Raw genomic sequence first — 24,891 nt, forward strand, 5'->3', positions numbered from 1 at the left:
ACACCAGACAATATCCCCAAGTTTATAGAACATCTTAATAATAGTACACACTTTTTTAAGTTTACTTATCAATTTGACACCCTGAAAATGAATTACTTGGATGTACTTATTAAGGGTAACCACTGTTTTAGGTCAAAGGTTTTTCTAAAGCATACCTTTTGCAATTCCTATTTACATTTTGATAGTTACCATCCACTCTTTCAGAAAAAGGGAATTGTCAAAGGACAGGCCATCAGAATTGCAAGGATGACCTCACACAAGGAAGACTTGAACCAGGAATTTTGTGTTTTAAAATCTATGTTCCTAGAGAGAGGTTATCCTGCAGCATTAGTGACGAAAATCTTTCAAGAAGTTTTAGATGGATGGGGTGTCAAATATAAGCCTTTATTGGGTCAGAAATTAGTGGACACTATTGTTTCAAATGCAAACTTAGCATTTATTTATTTAATATTCAGTCAGACACATGTGATTTCACACAGGCATGTATTATACAATACAGTTCTTGTTACAAAGGTATTAAGAACATTTTGTACAAGAACTAGAACATATTCAAGGTGAACAAATATATTTACAAGCTGGTAGGTGACCAACCTTCTTTTTCAACTAAGGTTGGAAAATTTTTAAAAACTATTTTGGAGGGCAACCAGTTAAGTCAAGAAGTTAATAGTGAAGTGGGAACTAGAACTTGTGGAAGATGTAATCAATGTAAATGTATATTGCAGGAACCTTTTATTATTTTATCTAATTATGCAAACAGCAAAATTGTTTTTAAAAAAGGTAATTGTGGTACTAAAAGAATAGTTTATCTTGCTAAGTGTAATGTTTGTACTGGTTTTTACATAGGTAAAACTGAGAGGGCATTGAAATCGAGAATTTATGAACATTTGTACGACATAAAAACTAAAAAAAGACACAAATGCCCTTTACAAACACATTATGTAACAATTTTAGTGGTTTTAGATTTGCTATAGTTGACGAGGTACAGATCAATCCAAGAGGATGTGACTGGAAAAATATACTACACAAAAAAGAAATTTTGTGGCAGTTACGATTGGCAGCTAATATATATCCAGGTCTTAATGATTTTGTCTCTATTACATCAGTATTAAAAGAAAGGGCAGGTAAGGTTTAATTTAATACATGACAACAGCATATTTAACATGGTTATAACATTTTTTAACATATGTGCGGTTTTAATATATTTAATTGATTTTTTCATATAACAACATATTTTAAAACATGTTGATATTTACTTATTTATATTATTTTATGTTATTCACGGGACACTGTTGTTGAATTATGTCTTTAAAGAAAATTTCTTTAAATTGATTGTTAGTTTTTTTGTGCTATCAGATGTGAGCTGTTACTATATAAACTAAGTTATTACATTGTTTAACTGTTCTGATGAAGTCAATTTAGTTGATGAAAGCACTCAACTTTTGTGGTTGTTATTTTGTTGTAATAAAGAGTATGATAAAATTGTTTAAGGGACTAGCGTCATCGTTCTGGTGCTGTATTTTGGGTTATTAGAGTTAGTTTGCAGCACCTTCCACTTTTATTTTTTTGCATTTGCTAATGAAGGATGTTTTAAAATTCTACCTTCTATACCCTCTTAGTTTATAAACAGACATGCATTTTCTATTTTTTACTTATATATGTTTTGTCTTGAAAGTATTTTTGAAAATGATTATCTGGGTGTACACACATTTTTTCTCATGTGAGATTTTCTTTTCATGTAAAATCCTTTGAAATTTAAATCCTTACCAGAATGCTATTTTAGATTTATACCACATTATCTTTTCATCTGGCAGACACATAAAATTAGATCACCTCAGCCATGCATCTGCAAAAAGATGCATTTGCTCCATGGATGGACTGTTCTGTAGCAACCTGCCATCTTCACACTATTGAAACTTGGCGTCCATCTCCTGCACTGGATTATGAAATCACATTTCCAGACTTTTATATTCCTTTTAATTTTGAACATAGCTTTTCTCAGATGCCATAGCCTACAGAAACAAAAGCAGGTGAAGAAAATTACCTTTAAGTTGCAGTGAAATCCCTGAGCTAGAATAACCATTCCTATGGTTTGGAATAACTAAATTATATATGCAAATAATTCAATGTTTTACTGCACTGAGATACCTAGGGGTAGAATTGCATTCTTAGGTGCATTTCTAGCTGAACCTTTTTATTACTGTTTGATAATGCAATTAAATCTAAAAGGGATGACGAAGATCTCAGATGTTATACCCATATGCCTTGTTCCTTTGGAGTTATTGTACTGAACTTCATAGTACAGTAACTGCCTAGAATTCTTCTTTTCTGAGCTGTCATTACATCCAGAATAAATATTTTAGGACAATTTGACCTGAAATTATTACACTCCAGTTTAGACCCGTAAGCTGCAAAGTACATAGCGTGAAACTAGAGATGTATATATGACTTCATACATGGAATCCCTGTGTAACTGTATTATGAAATATTATTCAGAGAAATTTGATGTTATATTTCATATTGTTACTGATATTTTTGTGTATTGCTGGACATCACCTGTATTCTTACAAGTGGAGTAATGCATGGCAAAGTTTACAGTTATACATTTCTTGGCATTAAGTTTCAGTCCATGATTTTGGCACTGACTATTTGTCTGTCACAGGCCAATTTGGAGGATCATGGTACACTCCTGGGAGTTTATAATGGTGCTAAGTTTGCAGTCATCTGCAGACTTGGTCAGCCACAATCCAATAACATTAGCTTTGACCTCTGAGAAATAAATACCAAAGGGAAGTGGCCCAAGACTGAGACCCTGCTGTACTCCTCTAGTGCTATTCTTTTGCTGGAGATAGAGCCACCTACTTTATTTCCTGTGTTCCATTTGTGAACCAATTTGCTATCCAGTGAGTAACATATTTATTAGTTCCAGGATGAGCCTTTCCATAGCCTTGCAGATGTATCAGATCAATCTTAAGTGTCTGTAACTTCCCGGGCCTGTTGTAACCCCACCTTTGTGCAAGGGAACTTACTGTTACTGTCCTCCATTCATCTGGCACAATGCCTGTTTGAATGCTGATTGGAATAGCCTCCCCAGAAGTTCTGACAGTTAATGTTTTAGGCTCACCAGTAGGCAGCCTAATATATTATCCAGCCCCACAGACATGGTGCTCTTGGTCTTAGGATCATAGGATCATAGGAGATTACTAGGCTATTGATCAGGAGGTCATTTTAAGCCTGACTGTTTCATCCCAATGTGATACCATGAAAATGCTAATCAGTACTCAAGATTGCATTTAGTGATGACTGCTCATATCCAGGAGGGCAGTGGGCACTATCCCCAGTAAAAATTTAAGGTGCCTCATCCACTATCCAGTTTCCTCCTGAAGAGTGACATATAGATGCTCTTTTTCACATGAATTGGTAGCCTGTTTCAAAAATGCAACAGTCACTGGGAGATAAATCTGCTCTTCCATCATGTCCTATTTAAGTCACAGGCCATATTTAGGTCCATGGAATGGGTAGCCCTAGTCCTGTTTGATTTACTGATATGCAGCAAGTTCATTAGGTTTGGTTCTTGGATTCCTCTGTAGGTTAGGCATAAGTCTCCCCTAAGAGGTCTATATGACACGGAGTATATTTCTTTATTTTATTTTACATTTGTTAACCGGGAAAGTCGAACTTGGAATGAGCCAATTTTCAGCAGAGGCCCAGAGAGAAATGCTCCAGATGCATGTCTTTCTAACATGGGAGGAAACCAGTGCACCCAGAGGAAACCGACACAAATGCAGGGAGGACATGCAGACTCCATACACAAGGCACCAGAGCCTAGAATTGAACCAGAGAGCCTATTACTGTGAGGTGACAATGTTACCACTGCACTACTGTGCCGCCCTGTATAGTGACAGAGACTTTAGTTGGTCTGTGTAAAGTACATGCTGGAGCCCCTTTAAGGTCTCTTCAGTTCCTGCATGTGCTTTGTACAGCACATACCGAATGAGGTATTATACTCAATTATGGGGCAGATGAGTGCTGAGTATAGAGGGGTTATAACCTCTTTTGCTCTCAAGGCAATGTCTTTACTAATCAAGTGTGCTATGTAGAAAGCCTTCCATACTACAGTAGACACATGATGGTTAAAGTTAAGGTTGCAGTCAACTTGTGATCCCAAGTCCCTTACCACTCCATGGGTATTTGGGGTATTGTTATAGATTTGATAGTATGAAGGGATATTGTTTGTGCTGACGGAAATTATGGACATTTCTTTGCATTCAGTTTGACACCGTGACTAATACACCAGTCATTGCTGGTGCAGCGGTTAGCATTTTCGTCTTACAGCAAGAGGTTCTCCCATTTGATTCTCATTTGGAGCACCTTCTGTGTGGAGTCTGAATGTCCTGCCCATGGTCTAGTGATGTTTAAAGACATGCAGGTAGGTGTGTGCATGAATGGGTGTGCCTTCTTTGAAGGTTGGGCGTCGGGCTGGCAACTCGGCACCATACAAATCCACTGCCAATCATTAGCGGACTGGAGTTCCACTGTGGCAACCCCTAACTGGGAAAAGCTGAAAGCCATTACTTTTAGTAACACACCAGTCATTGGTCTGTGTGAGACCCTCCTGGAGCATACTGACATCATTTGGGGATTCAATGATTGCACCTAGTTTGCAGTTGTGTGCAAAATTGGTCAGCCACAACCCCTTAGTTTTGAACTGAACTTCTGAGAAGTATACACCAAATAGTAGGGGGCCCAGTACTGACCTCTTTGGCACCCCACTGATAACAGGTCTGCTGGTTGATGTGGAGTCACCCAGTTTAATAGTGTGTGTCTGGTTTGTGAGCCAGTTGGCAACCCATCTCACAATGGAGCGGTTTATATTCAGTTTGTTAAGTTTATCAGTAATGCCTAAATGTGGGATTGTGTCAAAAGCCTTTGACAAGTTGAGGTATGCTGTGTGCATAGATTCACCTTAGTGAATGACACTGGTTATATTTTCAAAGAAGTCCATCAGATTTAACAGGCAAGATTTGCCCTTGACAAAGCTGAATTGGGTAGGATCCAGGGTTTGGAAGTCGCTATGTCTTTATTTATGATCTCCATAGTGATGTGTTCCATGGCCTTACAGATGAGGCTGGTCAAGCTTATGGATCTGAAATTTCTTGAGTCTGTTGCTAGGCCATGTTTGTGGAGGGGAATAACTGTTGCTCATTCTGCATTCAACAGGAATAAAGCCTATGGTTAGGCTATGATTGAAAAGAGTACTTAATGGTGATGCTAGTTTAGCCTAGGTTTTAACCTGTTTAGAAGACAGCCTGGGATGTCATCTGGTCCCATAGAAGTAGTGTTTTTTGCCTCGGGCAAGGCTTTGATGACCTGCTCTTCAGATATGTAGGGTGGGGAGGAAGTGTGGAGGAAGGTTTGTGATAAGTTAGGAGTGGATAAGGGAGTAAAATTTTCACCAAACATATCCTCTAGCAGTCTTTCTAACTCTGTGGGGTCATTGTGTATGATAACATTGGTCACTAGTTCTGCACATGCTTGGGTCCTACATATTAGGCTAAATAAGTGTCTGTAAAAGGTCTTATGGTCATCCTTGACTGTACTTGCTAAGGTTCTCTTAAAGGAGCCCTTAGAGGATTTGATATATTGTCTTATTTGCTTGTTGAGGCTGAGGAGGGTGCTTTTCCACTGCTGGGACCTTGCCTTTGCTTTCTTGGACAGCAAATGTTTACATTTATTGTAAAGTTTGTTGATGCTGGATGTCCACCATGGCTGTTTGTTTTTACTTGGGGCACTAGCTTTGATTCTTTCCTGGCACAGCTGAGTTTATATAGTTATGCAAATGATTTTACAGGGATTTAATGTAAGCTTCATCATAGTTACCCCTTCCAATAACAATAGCTAGCAATATGAGGCTAACATAGGTTCCCCAGTTGATGGCAGAATAATTGAACCCCCCACTACCACAGTGTTCAGTAAAATTTGGATTGTCTCCAGTTCAGTCAAATTGGCTTCATGGGAGTTGTGACCCATAGAGAGGGCTCTATAACTGACTATGAATTGAATGGGAGTCTTACCCACCACAAACTAGACTTGGAGTAACTCCATGGAGTTGTCCAGTCTAACTAGACAGGAGGTGAATTAATCTCTAATATAGACAGAAACACCGCCTCCTTTGTTTTTCACATGTTCATTTTGCGGTCAAAAGGTGTGGAAGGCATTGAAGCCTTGCAAGGCAAGGGTACTCTCTGAGGCCTTGAACCAGGTTTCTGTGACTGCACAGACATCTATATCTTCTAGTGATAGAACTGCTTCCAGGAGTGCAGTTTTGAGTTTAAGGTCCTAGCATTTAGCAGCATGACCCTTATTTTGTTCTAGTTGGCTAATTTCATGTTGGTAATGTTGTTTTTGAGTCCTTGCCTAAAAAAAGCACTATGGGGGAGGCAAGAGCTTTTGCCAGCAGCTGAAAGCCTAGAGGTGTCAGCTGCAAACTGTCTCTGGCAAAGCAGCAAGGTTTGTCAACCATGGCTTCCTAGGCTGAGAGGAACTTTATCCCCTTTGAGTGACACCAAAAACTAAGCAAATTATTAAACTCAGTCATTTTTTGTTTATACTGTGGCACCAGTTTAAGTGAGGGTAATATGCTGCTCAAGGCTGACTTGCCTGCCTGAGACACATACTCAGAGAGCTCAACCATGTCTCTCTTCACATAGTCCAGTGAGATATGTCTCAGGTTGTTCACACTGACATGAACTATGACAGAGTCATAATGCTACTTGTTGTTGAGAGACCGGAGTGCATGCATGATCTGATGAATCCTGGCACCAGACAGGCAGCTGACTGTGACTTGCTCCTTGTCCAACCTGGTGAGTGGGACATCCATGTGTCTCATTATTGAGCCTGCAATGATAAGAAAATGTGCTTTTTGAGTGTTTTGTCTTACAGCCTTGATGGGTGAGACACTGGTGTTGCTGTGTTTCATGGGTACTGTGGGGACTGTGTTCGTTGCAGCAGTTTTGTGTTTTGGAGGTGTCTGGTGTTTAGGTAAGTTTTTTGAGAGAACCTTTGCTTATGTAGATTTTTGTCTTTGATGTGTACTATGTGTATGAGGAATGAGCATATGTAGTGGTAGGTGAGTTGATAACTTCTTCCGTGTTAATGTTTTGAGTGCGAAAGAGCATGGATTCAAGATTCTTGGTATAGCTACATCTCTTGCACTCTGTACTAGAGTGAATTATTAGTAGAGGGTTGTCAGCGTACATGAAGCAGTTGCTGCACTGCCTCAAGAGACCCAAGTCAAAAAGGTTGGCAGGAGAAACAAGGGTAGTCCAACTGTCCGTAATGCTAGGTTGAAGACTGTTGTCATTAGGGGTGGCTTTTCAGAATCTTTCACAGAGGAGCTCAGTGGTTGAATATTTCTGCACTGGGTTTCAATTTGCTGGTGGTTAATAGGCTACAGCTCACTAGCAGTATTTCTTTAACCAGGAAAGCACTAAGGATGAGGGCTACACTAGTGTGCTATAGCAGTATCTAAGAGAAAAATTGTTGAGTTTAACTGTCTGGCTTTGAAGCACAATTGTGTGGTAGTGCACAGTGCTGAGCAACATGCAAACAAGCAGAAACTTGCTCAAATGCAGGGCTTAAATACTAGAAGCTAAAAACTTGAAAAAAAAGAACATTAAAAATACTCAAAAGGACCAATGAGGATAGTTATTCCAAGCCATAGACTGGCCTCCCTTTACCAGACAGGGTCAAATCAACACAAACCTCTCATTAAAGATAGGCCTCTTCCAATCCAACATGGCCCAGAAAATGTGGTCAAGACAAACAACCAATACAGACAAACCCAGATGCAGCAAGCCTATATCTGGACTATGCTACAACTGCTAGCTACCCTAGTTTCAGAAGGAAACACTAGAGAATGTTTAACAGCAGAAAAATAGCAGTGAGACTCTAAAAAATGTTTAAAACAGCAGAAAATCAACAAGGAGGCTCTAAGAATGGTTTAAACAGCTAACAGATCAGTTATTTACACTTTGCTTGGCAGAAAACCAGAGCAAGCAGATCTGCACTTTAAAGCAGTGAAAATACCAGTAAATAATTAACAAACAGTGGAAATAGCAAAAAAAGCTTTGCAAGCAATGAAAACAGCAATACGATTTGATTTAACAGGACAGTAATGCAGACTATTGGAGTACAACAGTGTAGTTTAGAACATAGGATACAACAGTATATAAAGATAGTATAAAAGTAGACAGCTAGCAATAAAAACATGTAAGAAATAGTATAAATAATGAAAAAAAAAACAGGCAACTTCTGGTATCTCAGCTCAGAGTTGTGGCTGGTAGCCCACCTCAGTTCAGCTTGGTACAAACAAGCCTTCAGCTCGGTACAAACAAGATAATTCCTTGAGAACTTGTTCCTGGGAGATTTAATTGGGAGGGGGGTACATGTAGATATTTGATCTGAGAATATTGAAGGAGAGATGGGGTAAATTTGGAACAGAATTTGTCTGGTAGTAGTAGATTGTCAATGCTCATTGAGTATGTGGTATCATTTGCTATTAGCTCTGTACGATTTTGGGAATTGCTTCTGACATTTCTATCACAGTTAAAGATAGCTTTGTGGTTTTCTTTCTCCTATTTTACCTCATATCTGACTTTGATTGATTTGATCATGAGTTGGATTTCCTTGTTTAGTTTAGTAAGAACATTTTTAGCTTCATCAGTTAGATTTATATTTGCATGCAATATTTTTATTCTATAGTTACAGATCCAGTTTATACTTTGGTTCTACTGCAGGAGTTTGTTTTTGAATTTTGTATTGTTATTTATGAAGGGGACAACTGCATCTATGCAACTATTTCCCTGTTGGATAAGACATTTCAAATACCTCACATGCAGAAAGTAGCTGTTGGTGGACAGATGGCTAAAACCAAACAAAAAGCAAAGAAAGAAAGAAAGAAACATTGTTTACTTCTCATGTCAAGACTCAGATCCACCATATTGAAAATCTACAAAGAACAAATATATGCATTTTTTATGCTTTGAATGCATTTTCTATTCATCTGCAATGACAATCTGTAGGCGGTTACTGTTTTAGTATACATTTCTATGAATAATGAAATCTGCATTTCCCATAGGTTCATAGGACCTTACTAGGCAACTGATACATGGGGATCAATAGTCTAGTAAATACCGATGCTAGGCTATTGATCCATGAGGATCCTTAGAAGTCTAGCCTTACATTCGCATGGTGATTTTAGCCCTTGTAATTTAAGTATGAAAAACCCAGAAGAACATTTATATGTTATCCCTATCCATAAGGAATAATTGTGCTAAACAACAGGTGCATTTGCAGTTTCCCACCCATTTATCCAGATTACGTCAGAACAGGGTAAGGAAAGTACTTTTCTTTATGAGGAGAAGAAGGCATTTCCAAAGAAGTGGTATTCTCTGTGAGTCATATTCATCCCTCCAACATGTTCTTTCTGTGTTGCAGAAGAGACAGCTCACTATTGAAATGTCAGCAATCAAAATGCCGAGTGCTAGCAAGGTAATAATAAAAAAAAAACTCTAATTTCACTGGTTCTATAAGTGATCCAGTTTACTATTCAATGAATTACACAGATATTGACATTCACCTGGAGCATAGGTTCATAAGTTCATAGTTTGGAACTAGGTTATTGGCCCTAGGGCCTATACAAGCCTAGCCATAACAATTCCCTGGCTATTTCTTCCCACAGTATTTACTTCCCTGGACCCCTGTCTAGCAGGGTGACTGACGTGATACCTGGGGTGAATTTCCTATCTCCCATCCAATCATCAAGGTTCCTTTTGAAGAGGGCCAAAGAGGCGCTCTGCTTGACATGAATGGGCAGTCTATTCCAGAGTCTGGGGAGTCTCTGGGTCAGGAACCTATCCCTCCAGCATGTTTTGTTCATTGTGATGACAAGGTTTCGATCTCTGGAGTGTGTGGCTCTGAGGGATTGGGATTTCTTTAAGTGTAGCATGTCCAACAGCTCTGGGTTCAAGAGACAAGATTGGCCCTTCACGAACCCAAACTGCATGGGATCCAGTGTTTGAAGGTTGCCAATGTCTTTGTTTATAAGTTCCATGATAATACGTTCCATGGCCTTCCAGATTAGGCTCGTCAGACTGATGAGGTGGTAGTTCCCGGGATCCAAGGTGGATCCCCCCTTATGGAGTGGGATAACTGTAGCTGTGCACCACTAAGTGGGCATGAAGCCTGAGGTGAGGCTATGATTAAACATGACACTTAGGTGAGGTGCCAATTCATTTTATAATTCATGTAGTACACAACCTGGGATGTCGTCTGGTCCCATGAATGCTGCATTCTTAGCTTTTGAGAGTGCATTTTTTACCTGTGTGGCCATTATTACCAGAATTTGGCAATCTTTCTGTATTGAGATGGGCCGTTTAGGGGGTGAGAGGGGGTGAAGTTTGCACTGAATCAATCTGCCAGGATATTGGCAGTATCCTTGGGATCAGTATATTTAATGCCATTCTGTTGTAGCTCAGAGCAGATTTGAGCATTGCCATTTAGATTCTTGAAATAGCTATAGAATGCCTTATGGTTGTCTTTGGAATCTTTGGCAATTTTATTTTCGTAACTAGCTTTGGTGGATTTTATGAGGGATCTCAGCTTCTTACTGAGGTTGGTAAGGGAGTTTTTTGCATCCTGGGATTTTCCTCTTTTCTGCAATATTTTCTCCCTTTTGTTGTAAAGTTTGTTTATGGCAAGGGACCACTAGATTGGCTTCCTTTTTTTTGGAGGAGAGCATCTTGGTTCTATTGGGGAGGGCATGATTCATGCATGAGTGGAGTTACTCGTACAGTGCCTTAGTCCAGGATTCAGCAGTCGAACTTTCAGTTCCCATTTGCATGGGTGTCATGAAGTTTGTCACTTCTGACTTGGGTAGCATGAAGTTGGCTTTGGAGATGTTTTTTTACAGAGGTTTCCTTACTGGGTGGGTGAGGTTGGGATGTGGGTGTCAAGGGTGATTAGCTTATGGTCAGACCTGACCAACGAGGGGGTGACCATAGGTGTAGAGCATTGATTTCCCATGTTATTAATGACCAGGATATTGGAGCCCTTGGTGAGATTAAGGATTAGTTGATCCAGGGCATTGGAATTTATGAATTCCAAGAACCATTGAGCAAAGGTGTTGGTACACTAGTAGTTTTCCCAGTTAATGGTAGGGTAGTTGAAATCACCCAGTATTAGGGTGTTTGGTTGTATCTTAATATTTTCCAGTATGTTTAGAAAGGTGTAGTGAGAATATTGGGGCATGGTGGGGGATCTATAGCAAGCTACAATTTGGATTGCAGTCTTACCTAGTGTTAGTTGCACCTGGAGAATTTCAGATGCATTGTGTTAGGCAACTAGCCTGGTGTTGTGAATATCCTTGGTGAATATGACACTCCTCCACCTTTAGTGTTTCGGTCCTGGTTTGGTGGACGAAAAGTGTGGTAAGAGTTGTAGCCTGGTATTGCAGGGGTGCTCTCTGCAGCCTTGAACCAGGTCTCAGTTACTGCACAGATATCGATGTTCTCCATTTTTAGGAGTGCCTCGAGAGAGTGCATTTTGAGGTTTAGACTTCTAGCATTGAGTAGCATTACCTTCAAATTTTGCATGCTTATACCTTTTACGGTGTGTTTGCCTTAAAAAGGCACTTTAGGGGTGGCAGGAGCCTTAGTCAGTAACCTGAATCCCAGGGGCAACAGGTGCAGACCATCTCTGGCAAAGCATCGAGGTCTGTCGATCATGTCATCCCTTTGAATGACACCAGAAGCTTAGCCAATTGTTGAAGTCAATCATTTTGTCCTTATACTGTGGTATCATTCTGTGTGAAGGCAGGATGCTACTCGGGGCTATGGTCTTACCTGCCTGGGCCACATAATTCAAGAGCTCTTCCATGTCTCTTTTCATGTAGTCCAAGGAGGTACATCTCAAGTCATTCACTCCAACATGGGCAATGACAGAGTCACATTTGTACTTGTTGTGGTGTGAATTGAGTGCATGCGTTATGTGGCAGATCCTGGCACCTGACAGGCAGCTGACTGTAATTTTCTCCTTGTTTAGTCTGGTGAGTGGGACATCAGCGTGCCTGACTATAGAGTCACCTGTAACTAAAGTTTTGGGTATGTTGTCTTGCCTTAGGGGCTGTTGCTGGGTGGCACACTGGTGTTGTGAGCTATGTGACACTTTGGTTGTGATTGGTGTTTGTTTGCATTTCAGCTTCGGAGGTCCTTGTTGCTTTGGCAGGTTACTGTTAAGGGCCTCTACATATGTGGGTTTAGTGTTGCTATGTGTGGGTGTTAGTGGTGTGGGTTTAGAAGGGCTGTGTGTTGCTTGAGGTGTAGTGTGGGTGTTAACCTTCTCCTCTTGACTGTCTAGCACAATCTTAGGTGGAGAGAGCTTTGCTTCCAGTTTGGCTATGTAAGTGCATCTCTCACAGGTTGTAGTGTTGGGTGGTAGGAGGAGAGGCTTGTCTGTGTACCTGAGGTAATTGCTGCATTGCCCCAGTATGCCTAGATTCACCAGGTGGACAGGAGAAAGCACAGGAAGCTGATCCCTGGACATGCCTGGTTTGGTGCTTTTTTTTGCAAAGTATGAGCTGTTTTCCCTTACCTTAGCAAGGTATTTTGCAATTATAGGCTATTTAGTGCCTACGATTAATTTCTCCTTATTAACAAGGAGAGTTGAGTGCTTGTATCAGTTTAAGACTTCCTAGTGCTTTCCAGCATGTTTTAAAGCAAGTGCTACTCACAGGGATGCTTAAAGGTAAGATGAAAAAAAAATGGTTTATCCTAAACACTGCAGAGTTAGATGTGAAAGTAGGTAACTTAAGTTTTACCTGTCTAAAAAGTTAAGTTTTAGTGGAGAGTCACTATTTTTAAAACAGCAAGATAGATTGAAAGGGGGTGGTCACTTTTGTATTCTGGTACTGTGGAATACAGTAGGATGGCCAATAAATTTAAATAGTTGAAGGGGAGTGATTTCACAAAATGATAATTTTGTGCTTTCTCACATAAGCCAGTAAAAGCAGAGAGGAAATGAGATATATGGTCAACTTAACATAAGGGCAAGGCAACTAGAAAGATAGCGGTGTTTAAGAACACTACAGTAACCCAGTGGGGAAAAAATTTCTGCTTGACTCACAAGAGACAGAGCTGTGGTCTCTTTTCAAGTTTTAATGTTTGTCTTTTCTGCTTTTCCAGGTTAGGGGTCGCCGCTAATGATTGGCAGTAGATTTTCACGAACACCGAGGTGCCAGCTTGACATTCAACCTTCAACGAAGGCACGCCCATTTACGCATGTCATTTAAAAGCGGAATACAAGTAAAACACAAGGTAAATAAAACAAATCACAGTATTCAAAATAGAAAAAGGCAATAAAGTAATACAACAAATAAAAAGCAAACTAACCTTTTCCTCACAGCAAAGTGTAGCAGAGTCTGGGTGAGCCTTTCTAGTAAAGAACAGTTTATGAACAGTACCCAAGTGTGGAATGGTGTTGAATGTCTTTGTGAGGTCTCTGTATGTGGTGTGTACTGATTTTCCTTCATCCATTGCTTCTGTAACATTCTTGAAGAAGTTGACCAGGTAAACCAGACAAGCTCTATCTCATACAAACCAGAAATGGCTTGAGTCATGTTTTCCTAGTTACCTACATCTTTTTTTTATTAATTCCATAATGATCATCTCTGTAAGTTTACAGATGAGACTGATCAGACTTATGGATCTATAATTACCCAGGCCCATTAATGCCTTATCTTTGTGCAGGGGATGACTGTTACTGTCCTCCATTCTTTAGGCACAAATCTTGTTTGAAGACTGATATTGAATATCCTCTATAGAGGGTATGAAAGGTTCTTTTTTAGACTGGTCAGTAGGCAACCAGGTATGTTATACAGCCCCATAGGAGCAGTGAAAGTGCTTTTTGCACTCTATCTTTGTTGCTTGGGGTGAGTGGGTGTAGATTTGGATGTGTGATAGGGAAAGTAGGTGAGAAGAGGGGGTAAAGTTAGAGCTAAATTTATGCTCTAGTTGACTGGCTATGTCCTCAGGGTCTTAGTATGTTCTATTATTTACTATTAGCTCTGAGTATTGTTTCTGAGGTTTCTAACACAGCTAAAGAAGGCTTTATAGTTGACTTTTGCCCGAGTGTCTGTTTTTACTTCATATGTATATTAGCTGGATTTGGTCAATGACCAGAATTTTCGTTAAATTTAGCATAACATTTTTGACATCTTCAAAGTTACATTTAGTATTGTGACCAATTATTTTTTTTCTTTTATTGTAAAATGTTTTTACATTTAGGTTCCACCACAGGGGTTTAGTTTTAAAGTAGTATTCAGAGATTACAGAATGGCTAATCTATACCTAAATGTGTCTGTCCTGCTTTGGAGCACAACGATATTGTATATTTACAGTCTTTTCTGCAAAGCCCATCAACTTGAACAGGTTAATAATAGGACAAGTTGACTGTCCTGCATGTGTGCCTTGCCAGAAATTTGTCCTGCCAATATCAATGGCTTTTTAGCATGCATCTTAATTTTTACACCAGATTTTAAACTAAAGGTTAATAAGATAACTAAAGCGAGTAATATGTTGTGTGGTATGCTCTTCCTTCCAGCCAAATCAGTAATAATGTAGTCCTTGTGGAGTTCATCCCACATTTCTTGTCTTTGTGTTATTTAATTAAGCTGACTTGGAAGTGGAGCAATATCCTCAGAACTAAATAAATTGCTTTGCAGAAACAATGAATTTGCAGTTAAATTTGTCAGTAGTTTCTGTTTGTAAATACAGATGCATAATGCCTAAAAGAAACACAGTTCATCTGCAGCATTTGTTTCATTGCAAGGACATTTGGCAGCAAAATGGAAGCTTTGGCACCAGAAATTTCAGTTATTTCTTACTGTAAGTGAATTACTTGAGAACTCTAAAGTAATCCAAGGCACAGCATTTTTGCATGTTTATAAGAAGGAAGAAGCAAGCATATTTAATGTTTACTTTCTATGAAAAGGAAAAAGACAAAATTGCAGCAGTTTGTGTGTGTGTGTGTGTGTGTGTGTGTGTGTGTGTGTGTGTGTGTGTGTGTGTCTGTGTGTGTGTGTGTGTGTGTGTGTGTGTGTGTGTGTGTGTGTGTGTGTGTGTGTTTGTAGATATATGGGTCTACAAAATTAAATTGACAAACCCAAATATTGATGTCTCTAATGTGGACAACAGAATGTCAGCAATACAAATGCTGACACATTATTACACATGTGCCTAGCATTAACCTTGGCACATTAAAAAGGAAAATAAAATGAAAAGTAAAAACATGTTTTACAAGAGAGAAAGCCCCCACCAATGGAACACCTATATATTGAGCTGCACCCGTCACACTCCTGCTAAATTATTATGCTAACTCCAAGTTCACACAATACCAGGAACGGGCATATTCCCCAGCCCTGGGAATTGTGTAATCTCACACATCTGTCAACCATCTGTTTTGTTTACCAAACCGTTTTGACAAAAGATATGTTGACTTTAAAAAAAAAAAAAAAAAAAATATATATATATATATATATATATATATATATGGGTCTACTTTTGTTTTTGCCCTGAAACGAAAGTGCACTTTCATGAATACCAGTTCACTGAACCGGTAAAATAAGAAAAATGAAACACTGCAGCACAGAAGCATGCTACAGTGGAGATAAGGGAATATACCTCATTCTGCACTCTAGTGTGCACTCTCAAAGTTAGTATATATAAAGTAGGGGGGTGTGGGGAGTGCAGAGGGGGTTGCCCCCTGAAAAATTGCCTTTTCAGTGTTTTATTTTTTTCTTATTTTGACAGTTCTGTGAACCGGTATTCACAAAAGTGCACTTTCATTTATATATAAAGATAGATATACACGTGTAATTATTTTGAGCCTAAAAATAATTTGCCATTTATTAGATATTCTTGTTTGCAAAAAAAAAAAAAAAAAAAAAAAAGTAGAATGACTATACACGCATAGTGACAGAGCTAAAGGGCAAAGTCAAAGGCTGTAAATTTGGTGTACTGCATAATTCTCTAAAAAGGCGTATAATAATTTGCGGTATAAGAAATGACAAAATAAGAAAGGGCAGGCTATTCTAAGCAAGCAGCTTGCATGCAGTTTTAGAGAAGAGCTTTTTTTTTTTTACTCTACAACTTTGATATTTACAAAAGGCACCTGATGACCTATAGCTATGGTTCTGATAAGCATGACAGGAAGGGCTGTCCTTCATTTCATCAGTCTTATGTAGCCAGTGCTAGAAAAGGACATTGTTGCTCCTTGAAAGGTCAACTACAGAGACAAGCATGTTCTGAAGAATTTGCTTGCTGTTGAACACAAATGTGAACATGAATTTTCACTCATACTAAATCTGAGAATGTATCAGAAACACTGACATAGTAATGCAAGGTAGACTGTTGGAAAGAAATACTGTGGAACAGTAGATAGAATGTGGAATTTAATTTTTTTTTCTCCCCTTCATTTACCAACCCAGCTTACCATCAGCTACATGATACTGTTACAACTTCTCCTCCCTTAAGTGTTCACAGCACTAACCCATGGGAAAGGGACTGGAGCTGCTGTTAGCAGGAAAGGAACCAAAAAGAATCCCAAAATAGAGCAACCTGGTGGCATCACTTATGCTGTGTTAGTACGCTAGGAAACTTTTGAGTATGACTTAAGTGAGCTGTACTGTTGTTATCAAGTGCATCCCTACACATACTATCAATCAGATCCTGCCCTCTGCAGTATGCCAAATTCATTGGCTATCTGCAGCTGATTACAACAAATATTCCCATCAGCAGGACTATATCACATGCAGAAACCACATTCTGCTTCCCAGAATGAGTAAGCTTCAGCATCGGAACCACTAAATGAACTCATGATGTTTAGGCCATTGTCAGCACCCCTTCCATTACTACCAAGAGTTAAGTTAGAAGATGGAGTTTAAATGATAGAGAGATAGACATATAGATAGATACATAGCTAGATAGTTATATACAAGTGTTTGTGCCTTAACAGAAAATATGTTTAAACAAGTGACATTAAATGGCTCTGAAAAAAAGATCTGTATATACAATGTTCTGGTCTCCAACTGGTATATCATTAGGTTTGAAACTACTGATGTGTGAGTACAGGAGTAGAATGTTCAGTTTTATTTTCACAGATGGCAGCATGTACAGAAGTGAGATCTAATACTTTAGGTCATGTATCATATTAGAAGGTATGAGTGGCAAATGTATCACTGTGACATAACAACTGCACATATAGGGAATCAGTCACACTGTTACAGAGGTACTTAAGATAAAATACAAAACAACTGAAGAGATATCATCCATGACAATGCTTATTTATTTATGGACTTAGGAAGTCTGCCAAGAAGACTTCACATACAAATAAGTACTGTTCCTGTTATGTTTACTCCGGGGTAAGTAACTCTATCACACCAAAGAAAAGGTGACCAAAACATTAACGTCATGATGATACTGGGCATCATTCAGAAAAAATGTGAACCAACAGCATTAGTGAGTAGTATGGACATTGTGGTGACAAAAGAGCTGCATTTGTTCTGGTCCACACTACCCATTCCTTACAGCTGAAGAAGTGGTGTCAAGGATGTCAGGTAGAAATTTCTTTTCAATACTGGATGCAGACTAGGGTTTCTTGCAGTAAAGATTCACCATTGTCCTTCACAGAAGAGAGCCTGTGGTTACTTCATCCATCCTGACTGATGATACTACAAGAGTTCAGGCACACAAGTTCCAAATCTCAAAAGTTTCCACTAAGAATATTGTCATTGTACAATAGACTACGGTTACTTCATCCAGCCTGACCCTGATACTGCAGGAGTTCTAGCAGAAAGCCAAATTCTTGGAAGTTTCCACTGAGAATATTGTTATTGTGCAATGCAAGCATGCTTAACACAAAGAGTCTTGCTGTGAATGAACTTTAACTAGTCAAATGCATGCCTGCCCTGTGCTGAAAAGTATCTTAATACTCTCCCCAAAGGAGCAGTCCTTGCACTGTAAGGACAACTTACTAAGTTGGTCACTTTCCTTTCTTTTGACCAATAGATTACATTGTATATGCCAGTTACTTAGTCTCCCTAATTTCCTGCTTTCTGCATTCTTTAAATGAAAGAAAACCTGCTCTGCATTGTACCTCCTTGTTTATTACTCTGTACTGGCTATAAACTGATTGACCTCTGTAATAACTGACCTGATGGTGGAATGCTTGCCACACTCAGCCTAGCTTTACTACAATAAACTACTGCCAATTCCCACTAACCCCTATTTACTCTACCATTATAGTTCCCATATGACCATTTCGCTTGCGACACCCATTCAATAATTCTCCCCAAACAACTGTGGTACAATTGTACTATCATACAAACACTCCTCTTTCTGTTGTTCTGTTTCCCATCTTCCACATAACATTTAGCATCATTCCAACAATACTTCTCCCTTCCATATGGGTTTGTACTATATCCATGGATACTCAGACCTCTCCCCAACAATACCTATCTATTATTCTGCATTTCATTTTGTACTTTCTCCAAATAAACCATCACTATTCCAATTTTAACTACATCCTCATACTCTATCCTTTCAAACCCATTTCTTACATTTCAGAAACCTAAGAAAAGATACCAGGACAACTTAACTCTCATCCTTCATAGAAAATCTTTCCTTCCTACACATGTTCTCTCAGCTTTAAAATTCCACCACCACTAAATATCCCTGCAGCTTTTGAATCCTTCTTGATTCCTACTTTGACACTTCCAGCCATCAGTAAAATGCTGATCTCTTTTCTTAGTCATGCTACTCCTTAGCTTATCTTCTATTTTTCTTATTCTTCTTCTGAACCATCTCTCATCCTACCATGACTCAATAATAGTTCTCAATATCTCTCCAAAACTCTGTCTGAACCACCTATCCACACATTCTCCCTAATCTCTCCACACATCACAGTAAATCTATTTAATGATACACCTCAGCTTTACCCCAAATACACAGATTAACTCCATTTCAACTCAAATCAAAATAAAATTAAGTGGAAAAATACTCTTCAAAAACAAGAGCCAAAATACCCCAATATACTAAAATCCTCCTATGAGGAAACATTCACCCCATCCTGGCCCCATATATCACAACCAACATCAATACATTTCCCTTCCACACACTATTCTAACCACAGAACAATCAACCCCACATCCATTAGTCTAACTTTTGCTGCCACAAAGATTAGAAACATAAGAAATAAAACTGCTGAACTGCATCCCTGGATTACCCAACACAAGCTTGATATTCTTGAAATTTAGCTTTAACCCAGCATAAATTACTTCAAAATCATACCCCCTGACTATAATGTTATCTGTAATGACTGCATAATTGCTTTAATATTTTACAGCAACCACATTTCCCCAAAATTCAGTTCTGCAAAGCTTCTTATTACTTTCCTGAAAATAAACAGATGTAAACAAATATGTATTACTGTCCTTTACAGCCCTCCTAGTGACAAAACAGCTACACTGGAAGATATTTTACACTAAATATCCATAACAATTTCTTAAGAAAAAATAATGCTAGGTGATGTCAGTATCAATTTCTTTGGACATAAACGCTAACTCCCCTACATCTTGCAAGAACTTAAATGGTTTCACACAGCTAATTAATAGCCCCACACATTATGGCAAGGCATCAAATTCCTTATCATAGTAGATCCTAGTATCAGACGTAGCTAATTTACTACCACAGGTACAATGTCAGATTCTCTCATTGACCATCTCATAATCTATACAACCAAACCTCTCACACATCCGCTTAAACACCATGTTTATAAAACAACAATAATTTTCATGTTTAACCCAGAAGTATTCATTACTACACTATCATCCATTAATTGGAACATCCTAGCAATCTTTCCCTTAGATGATGCTGTAAATGAATTTGATACAACTTTATTAAATATCCTGAAAAGCCTTGTATCTCCAAGAAAGAAGAGACTAAAAACAAGTTATGCAATCTGACTATCCAAACAGAGTAAAATGCTACTGCGGGATAGAGAGAAGGTGTGGAAAGAATGACAAAAATATAAACCACCACTGTATCTCACAAACATCAGATTGCCCCAAAACTGGACTAAAAAGCAAATAAATTAAATCAAAACTGATACTATATCAATATTCAGAAAATTAAGAAATGCAACTTTAAAAATTTCTGTTCATGCATTAAAAAAAATCTTATATTCCAGCCAAAAATTCAAGACTAACCCTTCTTCCAACAACTCATTACTCAAAACTGCAATATAATTCAACTCTTATTTCATAGATAGTATTGTATCCTTAACCAAGGTTTTGCCAACATCTAATCCTAACCTACCCAACAGCTATGCATTACCACATCCACTTCCCCTTCAAACCTGCGCCTACATCCTACATAAAACTACTCTTAGACAAACTCAGATTCTGCTTTACTTCAGCTGATGACCTTCCAGGTGAGTACCTTAATCAGTGTCAGTCTTTATAAAGAGATCAGTCCAGGAATCACACGTTCCCTTCCTATGGAAAAAGAAATCACACATTATCCCTCTACATAAAGGAGGAAATTCAGTAGACATCACTAACTTTAGACCTATAGCAATCGTATACCCACTGTATAAAATACATGAAAATGTATTCAAAAGCAATTGCTAAACTATATCCTGCAGGAAGAATTCCTATCCCCCACACTTCTTATGTCCCTTCCACAGTACTAACACTGCATTTCTAACCATTATAGAAAATGTCAACCTGTCAATAAAGGTAGAAATAACAGCAAGCTAGTCTTCTTATTTCTAGACTGGTCTAAAGCCTTCAATACAGTTTGTAATTGCAAACTTCTGCTTCAAATGATCTCACTAGGTCTATCTCAGCCCACCCTTCTTTAATTCAAAAGAAATTTCCTAATAGGTATCAGTAAGTAAAATGGCACTACACCCTCTCTTCATACCTCTCAGTCACTACCGATGTGCCATAGGGCTCTATCCTTGGTCCCTCCTCTTTAATATTCTCATCAACACCTTCCATGCATCGATATAACAGGCCTCCCTAATATAATACTCAGATGACCCCACAGTCATATGCACATCAAAACACACAAAGGAAGGGTGAAGACTTCAGAGCCGAGTGCTGCTCTACAAATCCTTTATTGATGTCAGCAAAGTTAAGTGCTTTTGTCTCCTTGATAACAGGACCCTTTAGAGAATCTCCCCCTGAAGAGATCTCAGGGATTGAGGGAAAGGAGACAGGGGGCCTCGATCCAGCCTCCAGTAACTAATTATTGGCAGCATCCAGCCCAATACTCCAGGGTGGAGGGGGAGACAGGGAGGTGGAATGCAAGTGAATGGGAAGGCAGGGTGAGTTCCAACAGAGGGTAGAACTGAATGGGTGTGTGGCTGTGCATAATGATTATGGAGACTGCAAGATTTTTAACTACAGTAGTTTGAACGTTGATTCCACATGGGCTAATCTCTTCGAGAGATGTTTTACCTTTGTACCCACTGTTAGCAATAGAATTAAAGACGTCTTGATGCAATTAAAATTGTTTACTATTAAAATCAATCTTTTACTTTATTTTAAAGCGAATAAACAGCTTGAGGCTGGCACTACTAGTAACATTATAAAGAAACCCAGTACATTCAACCCGCCCCTACATCCTACTGCTTTATTATATAAAAGGTTGTGTGAATTTAACCTTAGAGGTTTCCTCAAACAATCTCGGGCAACATTTATAGACTATAACCTTAGTGAAAATGAAAAAGCCTTGTTGAAGACCATATCAGACAACAAACAGGTGAGGGTTATGATATCTGACAAGGGAAGAGGTCTAGTGATCATGGACAAGACCGATTATATTAACAAAACATTCAGTTTATTATACTCTGACACTTATGAGGAGGCCTCAATTAATGTATTAAACATTGCATACTGGAAAATTGATTTAATTTTGGAGGAAATGTTACTTAACAACCCAATCATTGTTGAAAAATACAACTTTGTGCATGTGGTGAACCCAAACATTCCTGCAATTTTTGGAATGCCTAAGGTGCACAAGTGTGCACCAGACCCCCTCTTTGGCTGACTGTGGATGTTAAAGCATCCAAAACTTTTTGTATTGCCAAGTATATAGACTTTTATACTAAGACTGTATTGGATGTTAACCCTGTCTTACTTTGGGATTCCTGGGATTTTTTGGGGAGAGTAACTAATGATCTTTGCAAATAAAAGTTATTTTTTGTCACTATTGACATACAAGTTGTCTTTTCAGTAAACCCGCATGAGACAGGTGTTGAATGGTTTTATAAGTATTTGAGATACAAGACAGGTATTTGTCCTTGGAAACTGGAATTTCTTAGAGAGTTCATGGAAATAGTCTTAATGAGCAATTACTTAACATTTGAAGGCCAATTTTTTATGCAAAAAGCTGGGGTGGCCATGGGGGCAGCATGTGACCCCATGTTTGGGAATGCAGTTTTGTCCTATTGGGAAATGAACTATGTCCTTAATTTAGAATCCAAGTACTGTTGGCTTTTTCACAGACATTTTTTAGATGATATGATATTTTTTTGGAATGACTCGGAGTCGAGATTGCATCAATTTTTTGAATATTTGCACTCTACTACTAATTGTCTGTCTTTTATCAAGGGCATTCAGGGTGACTCAGTACATTTTTAGACAAAGAAAGGGTTTGACTCCACTATATACTGTGAAACCAGGTATTCCAATTCTTTCCTCCATTTTGATGGTATGCACCCTCTGCACCAAAAGAAGTCTATAGTAAAGGGGCAATGTGTCAGATTGGCCCAGATGGTCTTGGAGGATGATGAATTTTAAGCCAGAATGACAATATTAAGGGAAATGTTTTCCAAGGGAGGTTATCCAGATAGGTTTTTGAGTAACATTTTTAGTGAAGTGTTTGTAAAGAGGAAGATGGGTCTTTTCCCAATGTATTAGGCAAACTCCAAGGACCCAGTTTGGATACAGGTAGTGTTAATGGGGCCCGCGTGATAAGAGGGGAAAGTTTTAATTATGGGATGACATTGACTTATACGGATCAGTTTGAGGGCCTCAAGGAAATTTTAGAAAAGAATTGGACCATTTTTATGAACAGTGAACACCTTGACACTATGGAGCCTAAATTGGTTGTGGTGTACAAAAAAGACTTCCAGCTTCAAAATTATTCTTAAAAGGCCAGTTGCAATTAAACAGGAAGGAAGGATGGCCAAATGTGGGAACTGTAACCAATGTAACTGCATGCTTGAAAGGTCTTCACTTTTAGTCACTGGTTTTAGGGTCATTCATCTCAACCGAATATTTTTATGTAGTAGCAAATATGTGGCCTACCTGGCACTATGAAATTTATGTCCCTCGTTTTATGTCAGGAAAATGAAAAGAATGATCAGGCAAAGGGTATATGGACATTACTACGACATCAAGAAAGGGGATGATAATGCCCTGGTGTTCACCCTTCCTTTGTATGTTTTGAGTTCTTCATTCATTTATTTGAATCTCATATGCATATCAGCCAGCCTTGCATCTCCATGAAATTGCTCTACAATCATTAACAGCCACTGAAACATGACTTTGTAACTCAAAGCTCATGCTCAATCAAAAAAATATATTTTTCTCTCAAAACCTTCTCATGAAAAATCAAAATTTAAAATACAGTCATTGAATGAATTTCTCATAGCAAGTTAATAAGGATGATAATATTAAGGATGACTTGCATAAAATTAGACCTGTTAGTAACAGCCTGCATTTCATTGCTGGGATCTGTGTTCTGAGAGACTGCCTTCCAATCTATCTGCAAATATACAGAGCTGAGTATTTTTTTTTGGTTTTAGAGTTTGTACTGTTAATTTTTGCTTAGATCTCTGTTGAAACTGTTTTCCCCACCACCCCCTATTTTATGCTGTGTCTTCAGTTGGTATAACTGTTTTTTACAGCTTGTGTGTTATCTAACTCAAGGATCACTTGCATAAAATTTGACATGTTACTAACAGCCTGCATTTCATTGCTGGAACCTGTGTTCTGAGAGACTGCCGTCCAATCTATCTGCAGATATACAGAGCTGAGTATATTTTTTTTGGTTTTAGATTTTGTAGTTAATTGTTGCTTAGATCTCTGTTGAAACTGTTGTCTCCCTGTTCTGAGAGACTGCTTTCCAATCTATCTGCAAATATACAAACCTTTCTCATTACCTAGAGGAAAACAGTTTTTGTACTTACTTTTCTCACTTGCTTAGAGAAAAACAGCTCTTGTACTCACTTTCCTCACTTATCTAGAGGAAAATATTTTTTTATTCAGGCATGTCCAAGGGTCAGCTCCCAGTGTTCTCTCCTGTCTATCTGATGAATCTAGGCATCTTGAGGCAATGTAGAAATTGCTTCATGTACACAGATTCCTCCTACGACTCAGCACAACAGCCTGTGAGAGATGCACTTATCTAGCCAAACTGGAGGTAAAGCTCTCTCCAACCAAGACTGAACTTGGCAGTCATGAGGAGAAGGTAAACATTTGCACCACACTACACTCATCACATAGTCTCACTAAATCTACACCACCAAAATCCACACATAGTAACACAAAAACATTCGCGGAGGCTCTCACTAATAATCTGTCTAAGCAACAGTGACCTCCAAAGCAGAAACGCAGGCAACCTCCATCCCCCAACACAACCCAAATGACCCACAGCCCACAGACTCAGTGTGCCACTCAACCACAGCCAATAAGGCAAAACAACATACCCAACACACTAGTCATAGGTGACTCTATAGTCAGGCACACTGATGTCCCACTCATCAGGC

This window comes from Protopterus annectens, chromosome 4.part0, assembly GCF_019279795.1.
Source record: "Protopterus annectens isolate FY-2018-M chromosome 4.part0, PAN1.0, whole genome shotgun sequence".
Classification (NCBI taxonomy): domain Eukaryota; kingdom Metazoa; phylum Chordata; order Ceratodontiformes; family Protopteridae; genus Protopterus; species Protopterus annectens.